The sequence below is a fragment of the Lathyrus oleraceus genome, chromosome 1, assembly GCF_024323335.1.
Source record: "Lathyrus oleraceus cultivar Zhongwan6 chromosome 1, CAAS_Psat_ZW6_1.0, whole genome shotgun sequence".
NCBI classification, from domain to species: Eukaryota; Viridiplantae; Streptophyta; class Magnoliopsida; order Fabales; family Fabaceae; genus Lathyrus; species Lathyrus oleraceus.
The window spans coordinates 368,073,014-368,095,709 of NC_066579.1; the positions used below are offsets into that span (position 1 = coordinate 368,073,014).

The window sequence follows — 22,696 nt, forward strand, 5'->3', positions numbered from 1 at the left end:
ACCATTCTACTCTCTCGGTTCAAGAATATTGAACAGGGGCAGCTGTCATACCCCAAAATTTGCCCGTTGATATTATAAAGCATCTTTCAAGGCATTTCTCAAGACCCTCCGACTTGCTCTGCAAGGCACTGATATCAAATGAACAAAAGCCCAACTCACAACAGGCCCAATCCCGAAGTGGCCCAAACTAGCTTGCTCGCTAGGCGAGCAATTACTTCGCCTAGCGAACACTTCATCATGACACTCGCCCAGCGAAGCATCAGATCCAGAAAAAAGCCCAGAATAGCTTGCTCGCTAGGCGAGCAATTCCTTCGCCTAGCGAAGCTTGCGAAAATCTGAAGTTTTGGACCTCATTTTAAGCCCATTAGGTCACTACCACTACTACTATAAATACCAGCTCCTCAGCCCCGAAAATAACAGACAGATCCAAAGGGAGAAACACGGAAACACGCATAGACGGACGGACACCGAGACGGAGAGACCAAGACGAAGGACGAAAACCCTGGTGCAAAAACCCTGCTAACCTGAAGGCAGCCCCTCCGCGCCGAAACTACCGCTGCCTCCAAGCAATCAGTCCCTTTCAATATCGCAATTGCACACAGGTTTGCGTATCATCGCTGTTTTACGTTTCCAATTGATATTCTTTACACACATGATGCCTTTTGATTAAAATTTTGATATGTGATTTGATTTCGTATGTGAATCTAAGTATGAACATCCTGTATATTTGTCTATGTTATGCTTGTGATCAAATGCCATAAGAGTGCAGGTTTTCGGAAGTCGTGCTGCTGCCAAACTCCAAACCCGTGGCCGCTCGCTAGCACGTCGCTAAGCGAGCCCGCAGCGAGCCTTCGCCGAGCCTTCGCTAGGCGAAGCAGAGGCGAGCGGGACAGGGGCTGCTTTGTCTCTTTGTTGTTCTATCTTATGCTTATCTAATTGCGATTTTTGCATCACCTGGCCTGAGCTCATAACTGTTATGTCTATTTTATGGTGCAATTGTCAAATCATATTTTATCTCAATGCTCTAACCTGTGTGTTGAATGGTGTAAAGGCTTCCATATCCTCAATGAAGTGGTCGGCTAGGTACTCCACTTTACGTGTGGGAGACCTTAGTGGAGATGGATTCTAAATTACTTCACTTTAATGTGAAGATTCATATTGATTGCCTAATTAATCTTAATGTATTAATTTTTAATGTATTGATTTTAATGTGTTGATTTTAATGTAGAGATTCATCATAATTACCTAATGAACTTAAAATATGGACTTTAAATAAATGATATCGGACCGCTCTTCGTTACCCCACGATTACGTAATACGGTCATGTCCCGCGAATATGGGGATACACTTAGCAATGGCCCCTCGGTTAAATCATCATAAAATAAATCATGGTCCCTCGGATGTTGCCTTCGAAAGTACGATTTTGTCCCTCGATGACCCTTCGGTGTAGCCTATGGCTAGATGATGATAGTCCCTTCGAATGCTAAGGTATCCTCACTACTGTTGCCTTCGATGACCAGCCGATGACCCTACGATGACCCTTCTACATCCCAAGGATAAACTACTTATTTCTCAATAGTAAGGACAGTTTTACCCTCACAAGGATAGGAAATACAGTAAAGACCTCGGACAGGTATAACCCTTAATTGCTCATTCATAACCTAAAATACTTTTCACACCTCACACATTTCCAACACATTTCCAAAACATCCTTTTTTAGAAAATCACCACTTGGCATATATTCACACTAGAATCATTGTCGAGTTATATTTTTCTAAACAACTTTCAAAACTAAATGAGATAACCACTTTGTATACATTCATGCAAGGATCATTACAAAGTTAAATTCTCCTTTTTAAAGCATTTCCTACACATTTCTCAAACACTCTTTTTCAAGCTAGGAAAACATAAATGATTGAGCAATTAAGAGCCCATGGATAACCATGGATACAAAGGGTGCTAACACCTTCCCTTTGTATAATGTACCTCCCGAACCTAAGAATCTAAATTAAGGTCTTTCCTGTTCTTTTCCACCTTTCCTTATTGGATAAAAGAAAAGTCGGTGGCGACTCTTGCTAACCGCGACATTGCGATTAAAAAAGCACAAAAAGTCAGTTCACCGTATGACAGGACTCACTTGATATCCTGGTTGCCATGTTGCATAATGATGACCATAGGGTCATTATCATAAGGGTTGACCCCGATGACATCCATGTCAGAGAAGGTGATGTTAACCTATGTTTCCCCTCGTTCACCCTTGGGGAAACTAGGATATATCATATTTTCAACTAACACCCCCCTTGTGTATTTCCTTCCGGAGGAGCTGGAATTCCTCAACCAGCGAAACCCCTAAATATAGCGTTTGCATTAGAGTGTAGAGTTTTATGGACCATCCTCGGAAGGAAGATGAAAGGAATGAGAATGAAAGATGTGTGGTCTAGGTTAGTTTTTACCGAGGCCTCATAGTGAGCGCCATTGTACTAGTAAAACATTACAGGTGTGTGTGGTATCTATACGAGGGTAAGGGATACTCAAAGGCCTTAATAAGTTTATAGCAGTTTAGGATAGTTAGAGTTACCCGTGGCGGCGAGAAACCTTGTATTGTGGTTTTACGATGTTAATGGAGATATGAGAGTCCATCTCACACAGGGTGATAGGCTCTATGTATTATGTGATATGTGGTTAAGTTAGGTTTTCCCCTTTATCCCATTAGAGGAGAAGTATTTATAGAGGCCTTGGGCCTAGAGTTTCCTTGGGAAGGATCGCTTCCCACTCAGTCAACGGTGGATTGTTGAATCCCTATTTCCTAGGGATGATGTGGATCAACTACTGGCTCTAACTTCTCTTTAACCAAGAAACATATTTTCTCACAGTTTTTATAACTGGATGAGTGAGAGGCACTTGAGGGCGATGTGATACCTCATGGAGAGCGGCATATGGTTGTTGCCTCTTTTGGGGGCGACCAAGCTCCCGCCCTTATTAGGGCCTTTACAAATATAACATTACACACACTAACCTTCACTTCAACATACTACTCTATATCCCACTTGTTGTCATCAACATATTTTGATGTTTCAGTTGCATCCATTACTACAAATAATATATTTCATGACAAAGCTTTCACCTCGATCCACCAATAACTGAGGTATATGTCCTGGCAACGCCGTCATTTAGTTTTTTTTTAAATATATACAACCTATACCCTCGTTTATTACCAAAAATGAGGAAATATAACTACGAGGGAGCTCGTTTTGATCTCAGTTACTGCATTTTATGTTTTATTTTTATTTTTAATTGGTTTAGGGTCACATGGCGCCATTCTCTTTTCCCTTTTCTACTTTTTTATTTATTTTTAATTTGTATCACTCTTGATTATATTTGCCAACTGAGGGGTAATATATTTTGCATAAATATTTTCAAATGTCTTTTTTTTTTTTAATTATTTTTAATCCATTACATCGGTTTTGTCTAAAAACCGACGTGATAGTTATTTTAAAGAATTTCCAGAATATGGCGCTATGTGGCTTTCCTATTTTTTAATTAATATATTCCCTCGGTTTAGCTTAAAAGCTGACATGTTTGTTCTATTGCATGAATACTTCATAAAACTACACTCTAAATTTACATTTACCTATCAACAAACACTCTAACTTCATTGTCATTCTCTTTACAAAAGCGTAGACAATTTTCATAAAAACTCTTCCAACATCAACTCGAACATCATCCCTTTTCAACATCAACTCTTCCAACATCAACTCGAACATCATCTCTTTTTAAAACTCGTTGAAGCTTAATAATCACGTTTGAGGTACGTAACTCACCATTGAAATGTTCATAGAAATGATGTTAGTTTTAGAAATGTTCATAGAAATGTTGTTAGAAATGTTTTTATGCACTATGGTGTTAGTATTAGAAATGTTCATATAAGTGTATGTAACTTTTCCATATATGTTATTTTTCTTGAAATGTTTCATCATAACTTATTACTTAAGTGTATATTTGTAGTTATTATTATTCTCTGTTCTGAATCATGTAGGATGAAGTGTTGTGCGGTGTGGCTTTGAATTTCATGTTGGTGTCTTCGTTATATGTTACTATTTTTCTTAATTTACACAGACATGGGTGATTCGACAAGTGCCTCTCGTACAACATCTGTTGCAACCTCTGTTAATACAAAGGTAAAAGAAAAACTAGAGGTGCCACAATGTTGACCAAGGTTTAAAAAGCCGACGAAACCAGTGTTCACACCCCGATTAATTTTGATCTAAGAATCGGTAAGGCTTATAGTGAAAATGCTGATGATTTTAAAGGGTACATGGCATTACAAGCTAGAAGCAAAATGAGTGTTTTTCTAGATAATTGGCACGAGGTTGACGGTGTTTTGAAAGATAGCATATAGACCGATATTATGATATTTATTATGAATTTTATGATTTGTTTTACAAGTATATATGACCATTTATTTTTTTCATTTAATATTAATATCAACTATATTATGTAAATGTATGAAGTGGTTTATTATTCCAGAGGATATTATGTTGAAAAACAAATGACTTGCATATGTTGGTGATCATTGGAGGGGCTTTAGGACTCAACTCACAAATGATTATATTAATCATCCAAAATATAATGAAGCACGTCCATATGTGAAGTATTCATATATTGATAATAAAGTTTGGGAGGATTTTGTAAAGTATTGCACCACTCCTGAATTCTTAGTTAAGGACCAAAAAGGAAATGAGGATATAGCTAGAAATATCTATCCACATAGATTGTCTTGTGGAGGATATGATAAAATTGAACATAAAATGATTAATGAAAAAAGAAAACAAGGAGAACTAGAGCAGGAAGATCATTCTAGAAGTCTTGATCGCATTGCTTCTCCACCATCATGCCATGAGAAATGGGAGAGGGCAATATTAAATTGCAGTATTGCTATCAAGGGTAAGTATTTGTTTTTTTCGTATCCATAAGGACTGGTGCAATATCAATGTTGTTCAACAGTTACTATGATTTTAAGCATAAGTTGGAAATATGTTTCATATAAAGTGTGAGTCAATAAATGATAGAAATTTTTTCAAAGAGATGAGAGTTTGTCAGGATTGGATTTCATCCACCGATAGAATATGTAATTTACCAATCAGTTATACACAACCTAAACATTTATCAATATCAACACGTATCACTCACCGACAGTGTTTATGTCTAAACTCCTGATGAGAGTTCAACCGTATTGTTGAATCGATGATCTCTCGACTTATTAAACAATACAATACATTACCATTAAGACTTGATACTCAAGTGAATGTTAAATCTAAATCTATGTCTAGAGTTTAGCATATAATAGATGATTATAGTAGATCGAGATTCGAAGAGTATTTCTCAATAACAATTCAAATCAATATGTAAAATAAGTAAATAAGGATAACATCGATATAGATTCATAAAGAGATTGTATACAATGCCATGATCAATAAAAATACACACTATTACGACAAACTTACATCCAATCCCAAAAAGAAAGGGATTTGGCTACTCATGGTAGCTGGATATAAAGAGAAAAATGAAGATGGACATGCATTAATCGTGATTTCCCAACAATTGATACAAACCCAACTTCCGATCTTCAAGAAACACCCTTTCCTATTGTTTTCTAAGTTTCTCTCTCTCTCTCTCTCAAATTTAATATATATATATCAAAATAACAACTGAAAGCTATTTATAGAAAACAAAAGTTTCATTCCACGCTAAGCCCCAAATTTGGCGTTCATCGTCAAATCCAGAAAAACACCTTAAACCGCCTTAAATGGCGCTAAGTTCCAAATTTGGAGCTAAGCGCTGAAGCTCATGCCTCAGCAACTCAAAGCATGCTTTGAGCGTGCTAAGTCCCACCTGAAGCTTTGATTTCTTCCAAAAATTGCATGTTGAAGCCATTTCTTCCGCTTTTGATGTCAAAAGATCCTCCAATTCAAACATATCTACAAAATGAGTTGCAAATTATCAATCTAAACAATATTTACACATAAGTTGAGCTTTTGTCTAGTGCATCCACAAAATCAAGCTAATAAGTTCCATTTTTTCATGCATAAATTCACCATAATTTGGCACTTATCAATTCTCCCCAACATAGAAGTTTGTTTGTCCTCAAACAAGAGTCTTACTAACCTAAAGAAACCAGAGCAACTACCAAGATTTCTCATGATCAAATAAGTTTTTAATAAAAATAAGAAAATTGTATTATTCAAATTTCAAAAGTACAAGCAAAGTGATGCTTACCACTATACTACAACAAAACCATGAGCATGAAACAAATTCTAAACATAAAAATCATGTCATAAATTCTAAAATAACACTTGCTCAATTATGAATCACGCCTAGCACACATCTTCAATTTATGATGAATAACAAAAATGAGGAACTTGACTCACACCAAACAATCTTGCTAACATCTTGATTAACATATGCATTCATCTAAGCAAATCATATTGAAAGCATAAAAGCATAAATCACAAAGGACTTTCAAGGGTTGTAATGAGGCTTGGTTAACAAAGAAGGGTCATATCTAAAGGTCTTTGAAACAAAGTTGCCAAAATCTAGAAGAGCATTTAGTTTTCAATTTCTTTACAATTCACAATTTAATTCATCACTTTTCTTTATTCATATGATACACCCTTGATCATACTTTCTAACACAACTATTTGCCACTTTTTTTTTCAAACAAGTTCATTTCTTTTTCAATTCTTTTTCACCACTCTCTTTCTTATTCAAAATCTTTTTCAATTTCTAGGCAAACTATCCTTTTCCTTTCTCTTTTCTCCCAAACTGGAATACAACCAACATTGCACGTGAATGCTCCTCGATTTTCTATGACATGGGACAAAATTTTAACCATAATTTGAAGGCTGATGGTTCAAATGTTTCAAGAAAAAGATTTTATAATCCATACAAAAATCAATGATGAACTAATATTTATGTACAATTTCACAGTTTAACATCAAGTAGGTCCTGACATTAAGGCTTAAAGGGGTTAACAAATTCTCGCTCAATCACAATGTAGGTTACTTTTGGTCCAGTGGTTATGCTCATAATCAAAACTTGCCTTGATAATTTTCATGCTTTCATAACTTCAAACATAAATGTAATATTAAACATAAACCAACTGAGTTGAAACAACATATTATTAGTCTTCTGTGCATGTAGTAAATAATGGAATGTATCCTAACATTTAGGCTTTGATTTAAAGTGATTCAATCATGAACAAGTATTGTAAAATAATGTATGACAAGTTATTCGTACAAACTACAAGTTTCATAATCATGCTATGGTCTAGAAAGCAATAAATATGTACCTTGACATTGTACCATCCTTCAAGCTTTTATCATTACCAAAGCATTTGCTAGTTAAAACATTCAAACTTGGAATAATAACTCAATATTTTTTCAAGCCATTCAAAAATAAACTTTGAGAGCAAACTATAAAATTTATATAAAACTCTTGAAATTAAACTAAACTACTATACTATCTATTTGAAACAAATTAAACAAAACACAACTTAATTAATAAAAATCACCACAAAGATGGGGTAAATGGGCATCGGTGAAAGTGGATAAGTGGGCTGAGTAAAAATAATTTTTACTGGTATAGCAGGACACACTTAACGCCATCAGACCATGCTTAACGCAATTTCTACTACTTCTAGCTTCTCAAAATTTTCCAGGGCGCGCTTAGCACCCTCTGCTGTTGCTTAGCGCCGTCTTTGCTGCCAAGAATTTTCAAAATGTAAATTTTGTCAAGCTTTCCATCCACTTTCACTCTTTAAGGCTTAAACTACTTAATTCAAATTTATCAAATACTTATAAAGTAGGGGTTCCTCCCAAAAGTCGCTTGTTTAACATCGTTAGCTCGATGCCTTTTTCAAGTAGACACACCCTCTTGTTGCTTCTTTTGCTTGACTAGTTGTTTGCTCTCCCTGGTTTTGCTATTGTTCCTTCACCAACAGTTACCCCTAACCAAAACTTGAGCAAACATGACGGTAAAAAAGTCTATATACAATATAGATAAATGTACAAAGCTTAAAAAAATATAAATTATTACGATGCTTTAATATCTAAACGACAGTCCCCGACAACGACATCATTTTGTTGAATTGCATCATTGCTATCAAGGGTAAGTATTTATTTTGTCGTATCCATAGGGACTGATGTGATATCAATGTCGTTCAATAGTTACTATGATTTTAAGCATAAGTTGGCAAGATGTTTGTTACAAAGTGTAAATCAATAAATGATAGAAAATGTTTCAGAGAGATAAGAGTTTGTCACGATTGGATTTCATCTACCAAAAGAATATGTAATTTACCAATCAATTATACATAATCTAAACATTTATCAATATCATCATGTATCACTCGTCGACAATGTTTATGTTTAAACTCCTGACAAGAGTTGAACCGTATTGTTGAATCAATGATCTCTTAGCCTATTAAACAGCTCAGTAGCACTAAGACTCGATACTCAAGTGAATGTTAAGTCTAAATCTATGTCTAGAGTTTAGTATATAACATATGATTATCCTAGATCGAGATTCAAAGAGTATTTCTCAGTAATAGTTTAAATCAATATGTAAAACAAGTAAACAAGTATAACATTGAAATAGATTCATAAAGAGATTGTGTACAATGCCATGATCAATAAAAATAAATATTGTTACGACGAACTTACATCCATTCCCAATAAGAAAGGGACTTAGCTACTCATGGTAGCTAGATACAAAGATAAGAATGCAGGTGAACATGCATCAATCGTGATTTCCCAACGATTGACGCGAACCCAACTTATGATCTTCAAGAAGCACCATCTCCTATTGTTTTATAAGTTTATCTCTCTCCAAAATGTAATATATATCTCAAAATAACAACTGAAATCTATTTATAGAAATAAAAAAAGTTGCAGACCACGTTAAGCCCCTAATTTGACGCTTAACACCAAATCCAGAAAAACACATTAAACCGCCTCAAATGGATCTAAGCTCGAAAGCTCATGCCTCAATAACTCAAAGTATGCTTTGAGCACGCTAATCCTCACCTGAAGCTTTTATTTCTTCCAGAAATTGCATTTTGAAGCTATTTATTTCGCTTTTGATGTCCAAAGCTCCTCCAATACAAACATACTTACAAAATGAGTTGCAAATGAAAATATACACAATATTTACACACAAAGTTGAGGTTTTGACTCGTGAATCCAAAGAATCAAGCTAATAAGTGCCATTTTTTCATGGAGAAATTCACCATAATTTGGCACTTATCAGGCACGTCAAAAACCAGATGGCGAGTTCACATCAGAGGCTACACGTGAAGTGGAAGAAAAGATTATAAGGAGATACTTTTTTCAACATTAGTTATTTTAGTTAATTCAATTTGGTAAAAATGAACTTTTATATGTTTTGTAGGATGTATAGGTTGAACAAGTCAAAGTTGGTATCTTAGTTCCACAAGGTCGTTGTGACACCTTGGTAGAAGCGATTGGAACCGAGGAGCATGTTAGGCGTGTCCCTAGTCTTGGAAGAGGTGTCGACTTGAAGTTATTTTTTGGATCATCACAACCAATTAATGAAGTAAACCATAATAGAGAAATTGAATAGATAATTGTTGAAAAGATTGGAGAGGTATTAGAACATGAGCGAAAGAGGTAGACTCAGGAGGCAATGGAGAAGTGGACTTAAGAGGAACGCGAGAGGGTGCATCTGGAGGAATGGAGAGGATGTTGTAGGAGGAGTGGGAGATGATGTTGTAGGAGGTGCGGGAGAGGGTCTAGGAGGAGCGAGAGAGGTTGGTTGAGGTTGACTGAGAGAAGTCTATCCACGATGTGATTAAGGTATAAGTATAATTTAAAATATTTGTGTTGTATGTTGTTGTTATTGTTTATGTATTTTAATTTTTGTATTGTACTTTAGTTGTTTTTATGACGTAGAAATTGAAATCAATTGGTGTATTCAACTACCCAATTCTAGATTAGTTGGACATACATGAAAAAGTAGTTGAGAAAGTTATTATGGGTGGTACAAACACGAAAGATAATTATTATGACCCACGTCACAATATTAAGATCACACCACTTCAACTAGATAACACTCAGAGACTATTAAGAATGATAGATGAGATTCCAAAAGTCGTTGCGTTTAAATTAAAATATGAACCACACAAGTCTTTTATACTTCATAATAGTTGTCTTGTGGAATTTTTAAAGGCATGTGATTGGCTGGACATACTCGTACTACAATTGTGGGGCTCGTAAGTATAATTTTTATGATGATTTCAATTTATATTAATTATTCTCGTATTTTAAAATAAAGATTTGAATTTTGCATTAACTTTTAATTAGGGTCATGCATGATATGTGTGTTGAAAGGAAATTGAAAAAATATTATTTCATAGATCCATTGAAATAAGGAGAATAAAGATTGTTACATGACACCGTTTATCCATAAGTAAGTATATGTTTTAATTTGTGTTTTCATTTATAAATCAATTTTATACACATTATCAATTATTCTGAGTGTTTATATAGGAACCATTGGCAACAAATTATTTTATGTCTGAAGCACGATGTAGTTATGTTATGCTCGTTACACTATAAACTTAATGAAAAATTGCAAAATATTTTGAGCGGGTAAGTGGTATTATTTGTTATACTCAAATTTTACCTTTGGTTTTGAATAATTTATATTCATGTTTATTTTTTACCAACATATAGAGCTATGGAGGGATACAATTTTGTGAAACATAATTTAGTTGGTAGAAAGTCAAAGTTCATAGAACAACATATAAGAAGTATTACTTGTACTTTTTGATATTATTTTATTTTTGATAGAGGATTTATGTATCCCAAATATCACTATAACTATTGCACATTTGGTTTTGTAACCAATATAAATTTGGTATTTTGTGTTATGTTATGTATAAAATACAAATGATCTGATTTTATCACATAGTTTGTAGGTTTTGTGTAAAAAAATGATACAGGTCAGTCAAAATGAGATTAAAAAAATTATACCCCTCGGTTATTAACAAAAACCGACGTATATTCTGCATTTTTTCCTCAGTTATTAACAAAAATCGAGAGGTATATCACGTGAGTTACATAGTTTTGAAAATAAAAAGATGTTGTTGTTAGGGATCAAACAAATGACATTTTCAACTATCTCCTCGGTTATTCAGAAATCGAGGGGTAATGTGACAAGTTTTCATGTTACTCTTTGTTACCTCTCTTATCTAACCGAGGTAAAATCTCTTTCGCCTCTGAGATAAAATGAGTATATTTATAATAGTGATCATTATCATTTATGAATCGTTTTTTATCTTCATCCAAAGATCCATTCTCATGTTTCCACCTTAGTTTCACGACATTTTCTTAAAACTTGGAATCCATTTCCTTTATTATACTAAAAGCCTAAAAACTTGGAATCCACCTTTATACCTTAACTTTAAGTCTTTGACAAAAAAACATTAATATAAAAATTAACCTTAAACAAACCAATATATTGCAAAATGAAAAGAAAAATATACATTATAAATACAATGATCAAATACACACATTGGACCAAATGTAATCTTTATTATATACACACACAAATTTAAACCTAAACATGTATCTACACACAAACAATCAACAAATAAATATAATATAGTTCAAGTTTATACACATACATACCTAACATAGTCAAATACATAATAAATATAGTTCACTTAATAATGACATATACAATATGATGCAATACAAATACAATACAATCTAAATACACATAACATACAAGAATACAATAATATATGCATTAATAGGTTCAATACGAAAAAAATATGAACATGGTGAGCAACCTTTTAGAAAAGTGAATATTTTACGTCGATGGATCACAAAACGCAACTTTCAATGTCTTCACCAACCTTCAATGATAATCGTACACTTCACTTTCAATGCTTTAGTCGAGGGACCTTATAGATATAATTCGTTCAACTTCAAGTTCAACATTGTTTTATCCGGTCAATATCACTTTTGATTTCTAGGTTCCTTTATGATTTTAATTTCTGCGAAGCAATTTAAGTTTCAAAGATTTATAGTTATGATTTTAATTTCTAAGTTATTATTCATGTTTTCAATTTCTGGATTAATTGAAATTAGGGTTGCAAGTTTTTTTTTTTTTAAATCTTCTTTATTTGATATGAGTTTTATAATCTATGTTAACTCAATCATGTCAGCAAACATTCATAATAAATTACTATATGACATGCCATGTCACATTAGTTGAATTTCTTTGAGAAAAAATTTGATTTTATGGACAATTATTTTTAGAAAGAGCACCATTTGAAAGAAATATTTTAATAAACTAAAAACAAATATTCAAAGCTGCCAAAAGCTTTTTAATTATGAAATATATTAATAACAAAGTAATATTAAATAAAAAATAAAAAAAATTAATTTTTTAATTTTGATATTAAATTGTTCATCGATATATTAATAATCGTAAAGATAGAGGGACCATATCTCATGTATGTAAATCCTATTCGTGAACTTATTAAATATATATATATATATATATATATATATATATATATATATATATATATATATATATATATATATATAATATCTTGATGAGGAGTACTATTTTTGCATTAAAAGTATTATAACATTATATTATGTGGCGGACCCGAATCAATTTTGTCATGATCATTTTGTGCAAAACATTTTGATAGTGACCAATTTTTAATTGGTCTAATGGAGATTATTACGTGGCGGGTACGAGTCAATTTTTTCATGATTATTTAGTATAAAATATTTTGATAATGGCCAATTTTGAGTTGATTTAATGGAGGCCCAAGATTTGATAAAGAAAATTACACTTTGATCCTTTGCAATTATGATCCAAAGATGATTGAAATTATTTGATATTAAAATTAATTTCAAATTAAATTAATCGATTTAATAGATAAAAAATTGAAGATGAAAAAAAAACATTTTGATAGTGACTTTTAGAAAAGTAAGTAACACCGGCCACTAAGCAAGGGACAAAGAATTGGACATGCAAATAAATATGACTCAACCCTACGTTTTAAATTTAATGATTTCGTACTAGAAAATTACATGTCACCAAAAGGCCAATCTCAGACGTTCACTTCCAAACCTCGTCTTGATTAGCTATTAATCCAACGGCTGTGGTAGTGATTTACTCAATAACATGGCGTCAAAGATAAAGCCCAATCATTGTTATTATTTATTATGAACTAAAAGGCATGTACTATCCCATAATTAATTAAGGAAAATTATCACCGCCACCTACATTTTTAAACAAAATAATGAAGAGTATAATGGAGATATACATTCTCATTAAAACATTATTATACAAATAAAAGCGTACATATATCATTACCCTATTAAAATAGAAATACTATAGATATTCAAATTTATAATTATATTTAAAAATGACAGACAAGTATGTTTCAATTACGTCCATCCTAAAATTCGAAAGAAAAAATAATATAGCAGAAAAAAACGAATATAATTGAAGGTGTAAAGCTAAAATTTTAGTATATTAGTAAAGAGTAAGGGTGTAGTTATGACACATATGTTGAATAGTTTTTAAAATTGTAATTTCTTTATCGTTAATACCAGGTGTTCAAAAGCCTACAATAAAACAAAAAGGAATGAATTAAACATGAATTTAGAATTTTAGTCCTTCCATAAAAAAATACAATTAAAATAAAGAAAATGCTAAGGAGTCATCTAGAATATTAGTTAAAAGATTAAAAGAAAAATTGAATATTTTTTAAGAAATTAAAAAGATATTTTTCTTTTAAAAACACTTGTATTTAATGTCATGAAAACAAAAATAATTATTTTTATTTGGAGAATATTGTGTATATTCAATCCACTTAACATATAATATTTCTTTTATTTAAAATTCTTAATCAATTCCAAAAACATTAGTTAACATGACCCTTAAAATAAATATATTTAATAGACTGAATCTTTTATACTAAACTCTAATACACCTTTAATTTTTAATATAATATAAAAAAATTACTTTTTAAATTTATATGAATATATTTCAGAAAATTTGATTTTTCAATAAATTTAAAAAAAAAAATTGTATATTAAAGACCAGAGAAAATACTTATAATTGAATATAAAAAAACAAAGTTGAAGAGAATATATATATATATATATATATATATATATATATATATATATATATATATATATATATATATATATATATATATATAAAAGAAAATATAAGGTGAATGAATCCCATGAGAGATGCCAGCCATGCAATGGCCCCGTTTGTACCTCTCAGCATCTATTAGCCAAGGCAAAGTCATAATTCATTAATTCACTTTTTGTATGTATTCCATCCGGTTCATATTTTTAATACTAATTCATTATCCATCAATCAAATCAAGTGTAGTACAAAAAGAGGAATAATGGTGGCGGTGGAACATAATGTTTTTTTCTACAGCTGGTGGAGAGCATCATACAAAAATGTTTAATATAAACCTTAAAGATTTCTTACAATTTTTAATTAAATATAACATTATAACAAAAAAAGAAAAAAAAATTATTAAAATTTATGAAATATATATTTTAAAAAATTAGTTAGAATAAAGTATACAAAGACTACGAGTATATTTGAGAAACTGAATAAAGAGAAAGGGATGAGAAAGAGTAAGAGAGGAGAGAAAGAGATAAAGAAATAGAATAAATTTAATATGTTATTTGATATAAGAGAATAAACGAGAAATAGAAGAGAACAAGACAATTTTTAAAAATAAAAAAAGACCAAAATATCCTTGAATTAAAATTAATTTATAAATTTTAATTAATTAAATTAATAAAATATTTTAATTTATTTATGCATAAATTTGTTTTGGTTAACTTACTGTTTATATCCTATAAAAATATTATTATTAATAAAATATTATCAACTCAAAATTCAATTTTTAAAAATCAACGTATAACTCACTTTTTATAACTAAAAACAGGAAGTAATTTATATTTTGAAAAAACAATGATATAAGATTTTATGTTCATTCTTGCTATTTCTTCTCACTTTTAGAGTGAAAGCCAAAAAGGATATTTAAAACAATCCACACCGATATAAGATTTTATGTTCATTCAGCGTGGATTGGCGACTCGACTTGTATGGTTTACCTTGGATTTAGTCAATATCTCTAACGGTAACGAATACCCCGCTATACGCCCTAATTTGGGTATTTAAACATTTCTCTTCATACATTGCACACTTTTCACTCTCACAAACACTCGTATTCCTCTGCAAGTCCTTTTCTCCCTCAAGGCATTCCTACAGCATGCATTTCAATTTCTTCAACCTTCAACTCAGCTCATCAACAACATTCATGGATTCCCAACAACAATCCGTGTATAACTTCTCTCAACAAATGGATTCCAACGAACAAGCTCCAAGTTCAAGTAACCAAAACCCAACAGTTACTGGTGTCGTCTCAACCCTCATCTATAAAGAGCCTCACATTCTTGATCGTGAGCCACATATCAACCTTGCAACACCGTTTGAGAAACTGGAAGTCTTATGTGAATCTTTGGTGGACTTTGAAAATATGCGAAGAAATGGTATTGACCTCACTGAAGAACTGAAGAATCAAGGTTGGGGAAACTACTTCCAATGTTTGTATGGTCCAGTTTACACAAACTTAGTGAAGGAGTTCTTGAGATTCGCTAATGCTGACGATCACTACATCGTCTCCTATGTTCTAGGAGTCAAAATGGTGATCACTGAGAAGTCCATTGCTGCTCTTCTGGGCATGGAGAAAGATGGAGGAAGAAGGATCTACAACATTAATCCTAGGGCAAAATATCTGTCCCATGAGATTAATCCAACTATCTTCAAACAGAACGCTAAAGGCAACCACTCCAAGAACAAGGAACTACATCAGAACCTCCGAGTCTGGCTGAAGATCATCTTGGGCACCATCCATCATCGCCCAACTTCAAACTCCTCAGACTACATCAACACAGACCAGAAGTGCATTCTGTACTGCATCCACAAGGGTCTGAAGCTCCGCCTCCCTGCACTTCTCTTCAAGTACCTTAGAGACTCTGTGCGAGATACCAGAAATAACATGAAGCCCAGAAACTACATTCCCCTGGGCAGACTCATCTCTGATGTTCTTATTGAAAGCGGTCTCGTAGATCATCTGATTACCTTCAGACTCATGGACGACGTGATGATCGAAACTGGAAGAGCTCTAAACGCCCGCAATCTAAAGAGCATGGGGATTCTGGATCAAGTGAGGGCCAAACCCACTATGGATACCTCCTGGGAAGCTCTCAAGATCAGAGGAAGATCCCAAATGGACTCTATCTGTTCTCAAAGATCGACCCTCCAGAGGTAATCCTGTATTACTTAGATGATATGCGAAAACAAGGAGTAGATATCTCAGATTTCAACATAAGCCAACTGCCAGACGAGCCTCCCAACTTCATGAAGCGACCACGAGGACCATCTGAGAAGGCAAAGCAAACGAAGAAAGCAAAGCTAGGAGAATCCTCAGGATCAAGACCTCCAGTACCTCTGACTGGATCTTCTGGTAAGTCTGTTTCTCTCTCTCCTTCTATACAATTGAAGCCTATTGCTTCCTCTATCCCTCAACCAACACTCATTTATACCAACTCAGAAACTCCTCCTTCAACCACCTGACCATCTAACCAACCATCTCAGAAATTCAACCTTGCCACTACAACCTTACCTGTTTCAGAAGCAGAAATGTTGAACGAAACCACCTCACCCTCTTCATTTTCTTCTCCAGAATCACCCCCTACTACAACATTTCCACAGATACTGAACCATCTGACCCTTCCTCTTCGACTTTGGCTCAGCTCCAAACACGTGCTCTGGCCTCACAACAACCAACACAACCCACACCTGAACTAGAAGTCACCTCTTCACCCACAGAAGAACCAAACACAACCACCTTTGACCCTCCACCATCTGAAACAATCCACGCTGAAACACAACCACCAAACTCTGACATACCCCCACCAAATACATCCGCTGAACCACAAACTCCCACACTCAACCTAAGCCCTCCCACTTCTCCACCCCTAGCCTCTGAACCTGAAAACACCCTTCCAACCCTTGAGGAAGCAATAATGGTGTTTGTAGAAGCCTCAGTTGACAAGGTCAAGTCTCTGACCATCAACTCTGGCATCAGTGATGATCCTTCAGCTATAAGGACACACTGGAACAGAGTGATCAGTTGGATGACTGCTGAAGCCTTTAAACTAAAGGGCCTCTCTGAGCAAGTCCACAACGACTTCATCAGAGACGCTGAGATCAGACTACAAGAGCGCCTAGCCAGAGAAGCTGGGGAGCGAGCCCGCAAGGAAGCATAAGAGAAAGCCAGGAAAAAAGAACTGCAAAGGATCAAGGAAGCTGAAGCCAAAGCTCTAGCTGAGGCCGCTGCTGCTGCTGAAGCTGAAGCCAAAGCAGCCGCTGAAGCTGAAGCACGCCTTGCTGAAGAGTTTGCCACCAGGGTAGAACCGGATGCTCTGACTCAGGGGGAGTCCTCCACCTTTGTCCCTCTGGTTCTCAAGACACTTGAAGATCTTCAGAAAGAACAAAAGGAAGTCCGAGCCAGATTGGATCAACATGATTCAGTAAATGTCAACATTCAGAACCTGCTGACTCAGCTGCTCCAAAGGATGCCTCCACCTCCAAACCCTTAGGCACCTAGGACTTGTTTATGTGTTCTTTTGTTTGTTGCTCTGATTTGCTTGTTGCTTTCTGTTTTTACTTGTTTGTGCTTTCTGTTCTCTAGCTGTTATTTGTTGTCTGTGCTTCTGGCATCTGTGAATATATTTATATACATCTTTTTGCTTCTTCATTTCACTAAGTCTTTTTTATTCTGACAAAAAGGGGGAGAACTAAAAACAGCTCTGATGAAAACATATCTAACTCCTATCAGTACTCTGCAAAAACATTATTTATAATCCTTTTAACTTAGAAATTTGCAGAAGAGTATCTAGAAACACCATATCATGGAAAGTCCGGTAAGAACTTTTGAACTCCCAAACTTATCTCAGGGGGATCTCACTTCTATCTGATCTAAAACTCTTATCTAAAAATGTTTCATCTCTGAATTAAGATTGTTTTGTCATCATCAAAAAGTGAGAGATTGTAAGAACAAAATTAGTTCTACAATAGAATTCCGGGATTTTGATGATAACAAAGGATGAAACAAAAAATGGCACCCTAACGAAATTTTTCTAAGTGTGCAGGATTCTGAACAGCAACAAAGGACTCTGATCATTTTATCAGATACAAACTTTGATCAGATACAAAGTACTAGAAGATCAGACGCATTTGAGGAACAAGTGCGCCCAAAAAGTTCTGAATATGAGCAAAGCAAGACAGTAGAAAGAACCAGAAGCTCTAAACATCCACTGGTCTTAGTTCTGATGATCTAGAAGACTAGTACTCTGAGAAGCTCTGATGTAACTTCAACATAATCTCCTTCTGACGTATGATTTCGAGACAACAAAGACTCTGATGAAGATTCACTAAATACATAAAGAGTAACGGAAAGAAATTCTCAATATGGAAATGAAGTTTTTTTTAAGAAAGAAGTTATTCAGGGAGACAAATTGGTTATGGCAAGAAACACAGAAGTAATAACATTGAATGCTCATCAAAGACCAATATTTTGTCATCACTCCAACGGTCCTTCTCGTTACTATATAAAGGACAGCCTACCTCATTGAGAGATACACAATAACACACAGAAAAATCCTTTACATTCTCTCTCAGTTTTTCACGAGCTGCTGCTCATACGTGAAAACCCTTGCTTAAATATTCGGTTGTAATACTTGCTTACTCTTAGAAGCACTTTCTATTACAAATTTACTTTGCTAAATTGCTTTTGTTCCTCAAGTGACTCTGCGTAGTATGTATACTTGAGAGGACTAAGAGATCATTCTCTTAGACGTTTGGTTGTATTAATCTTTCAAGATTAGTGGATTTAGTCCTTTTTGAAGGCGAAATCACCTTGGTCGGGTGGACTGGAGTAGCTTTGTTTTATAAGCGAACCAATATAAAATTCTGTGTGTTCTTGCTTTTGAAAAAGCTTTTAATTTTTAAAACAATTCAAACCCCCTTTCTTGTTTTTCTCACCTTCACTTTCGACCTAAAACCACTATGGACCCTGGATGTAGAGTCGAGTGCCTTATTGCTGATCAAACATTGTCCATAACTGGATGACCATAAAGACAATTGACGGATATTCCACGAAGCATGTTGAGGGACATGAGTGACCTAAATGGAATTTTCCCATCCTACGTAACAGGATAAATGTCTACGGGCCCAATATTGAACTGGACAAGGATGACACAGTCTATGCCTTATTTTCAATATAGACATAAGGGCAAAAGGATAATTGTACACATAAGTATTATCACAAAAGGATTTGTCAGATCACATGACATTTTTGTGTCTTGGGTAGCAGTGATGTGTTGCTAGATACCGTTCACTGTTTATTATGTTAAGTACGTGATTTAATATAATTACCAAAGTCGCGAGAACCTACAAGATCACACACAAAAGGACGGATTGATGAGAGATAGAGTAAATAAGGAACACCGTAAGGTACTGTTCACTTAAGTGAATTGTAGAACATCATAAGGTACGGTGCACTTAAGTAGAATACGAAATATGGTAAGGTACCACATACTTAAGTGGTTTTGGTATATCATAAGATATGGGCCACATACACTTAAGTGGGCTTTTTAGCTTACAACCCAAATAAGGGGTTCTATAAATAGAACCATTGAGCAGAAGCATTTGTTCATATGAAATTTCATTTCTCTCTCTCACACACACACACATGCACACACACACACACGAACACACACACACACACACTCAGAGCCTTCATTCGTAGCATCTAGCACTGATATTGAAGGAATCTGTTCGTGTGGACTGAGTAGAGGCGTTGTCACCATTCAACGTTCGTGATCACTCCTTAGATCTGTATCAAAGATTTCAATCGCCACAAGGGGTAAAGATTCTATCACTGATCATGCTCATTCATAAGGATCACTAAAGGAGAAATTTTTAATTTCCGCTGCGTTTTGGATCGCTATTCTCCTTCATTCAAGGCAACCCTTTTGCCTACAAACATACAACCAACAATCGCATGTATAAATTTAAGGAGATATGAGGGTTATGATCCCTCACTATCCTACTGCCTAAAAATCAATATGTAAAGAGTTTCTCCCTTACCTTGATATTGTAGTACGTTAAACTTTCTTACCTTGATATTGTAGTACGTTAAACTTTCTTTTCCACTTTTTCCAACTTTTACACGTACATTAAAAAGTCCCAACACTTATCTATTTATTCTAACCTAATATCTCAATTACTTCTTTCACCCCTAAACTCTGCTCACACCTTCACTAAAACTCTATTTTCTAATTTATTTCTATTATTCAAGTAAATACATAATACTCTATAATAATTATTTCATTTTAATTCAAATAACTCTCTAATTCTCACCATACCTCAGCTTTTACTCAATCCACCCTCACTCCTTAATTTTAAATAAAAATTTATGTTCTCTTAACTCTAAAATATCAATAATATTTAATTTAATTAAATAAATTACAAATAAATCAAATAACACTCATGTATCACTCAAATAAATAAAATAAAATAATATAAATTCAATTAAAAATAAATAACTAAAGTTGGAGGGTTACAACTCTCTCATACTTAAAAGGATTTTCGCCCTCGAAAGTTACCTGGCGCAAACAACTCCGGGTAAGACTCTATCATCTCGCGCTCCAACTCCCCCCATCACGCTACCTCCAGCAAGTCCTACCCAAACTACCTTCACTAGAGAAATCTGTTTACCTCTCAAATATTTCACTTCTCGATCCTCTATCCGTACGGTGACGCCTCAATAATCATGTATCCTTCACTTGCAGATCATCAATTCGGATCACATGAGACAGATTGAGAATATACTTCTGAAGCGGAGACACATGAAAAACATCATGAAGGTTCAAAAGAGACGGTGGTAAGGCAACTCGATAAGCAAAAGCTCCAACTCTCTGAAGAATCTGATAAGGACCAATGAAACCTGGAGTAAGCTTCCGAGACTTCAGCGCACAACCAACACAAGTCACTAAAGGGACTCTCAAAAACACATGGTCACCTTCTCGAAACTCAGGAGTATTTCTTCTCTTATCATGATAATTTTTTTGTCTTCTCTATGATGCTTTCATCTTCTCCTGAATCATCTTGACCTTCTCAATAGTTTACTGAATAATCTCTGGCCTAAGCACAACACTTTCACCAGATTCATACCAACACAAAGGTGTCATGCATCTCTTATCATACAAAGCCTCAAAAGGTGGTATTTCAATGCTAGAATGATAACTGTTATTATAAGAAAACTCAATCAATGAAAAATAATTCTCCCAAACACCTTCTTGCTTTAGGACACAAGCTCTCAAAAAATTCTCCAAAGACTGAATAATCCTCTCAGTCTGACTGCCCGTTTGTGGATGGTTGGCAGAACTTAACCTCAACTCAGTTCCCAAGGCTGCCTGCAAGCTCTCCCAAAACCTCGACGTGAACCTCAGATCTCTATCAGAAACAGTACTCGACGGAATATCATGCAACTTCATAATCACACTGACGTAGATGTTGTTAGCTGGAAGTTTCGACGTCAGGCCGAAGTCAATGAGCGAAAGGAGAGAAAATATCTTTGAAGACACTCTGGACTTCGACATAAAAACATTGTTTGAGAAATCCAATCGAAGTGATCCTTGTGTAAGAGGTAATTGTTGTGTGAGACTTATAAATATTTCTAAGTTTAGAATGGTAATTCCACTGAGACAACATTAAGGTTGCGTTGACACAAATGTTTTTTAGTTTATTTTTGTTTAAATTAATGATATTTTTATATAAAAGAATTATAAGTGGTAAATATGCTATATAGATAAATGACAAGATACTCAAATAACTAGTAATATTAAAAGTTAAAAACATCAAACTAGTAATATTAAAAGTTAAAAACATCATGTATTGTCAAATTTATTAATAAAGTGAGTGCATATGACTTATGCAAATGATATATGATATAGTCCTTTCTAAAATGAATTTATTGAATTATACGAAAATAAAATGAATTCAAAGTTATTTATATTTATGTTAATTATTAAGGTATGTTTCATAACCCATTATTTTTTTTCTTCATAACTACCATCATTGTCTAGTGTTGGAAGGGTTTGGGAAGTTAAATACAACTTTGGGAAACAACTTTGAAATAATTATTTATTTTTATTTTTTATATTTACATAATATTAAAATAAAATAACCAATAAAAAGTTTATTAAATTTCAATAACAAATTGATGAAGAAACCTTTCGAACTTCCCTCTCAAAATCAGTTTTAATAAGTTCAAGTTCCGCGCTCTCACTCTCAAAGACGAAACCTTTCGACATCACTTTCACTCTCTTTCTTCTCACCAAGAAATCACCCCTTGACATGGATTCGAGATCGCAATCACCACCGATCGACGCGGTTTCGAGATCGCAATCACCACCGATTGATACCCTTTCAACATCACAATCGGAGACACATGTCATTAGGGTTTCAGAAGCCC

At 34.1% G+C, this 22,696-nt stretch overlaps 1 long non-coding RNA gene across 1 annotated transcript; it reads left to right on the forward strand.

Annotated features, from left to right (window-relative positions):
• The first annotated feature begins 21,283 nt into the window (after positions 1 to 21,283).
• Positions 21,284 to 22,018, forward strand: LOC127137072 (uncharacterized). Its single transcript, XR_007808697.1, has 2 exons — positions 21,284 to 21,439; positions 21,528 to 22,018. It is a non-coding gene; the product is annotated as an uncharacterized LOC127137072 (long non-coding RNA).
• Positions 22,019 to 22,696: the final 678 nt, after the last annotated feature.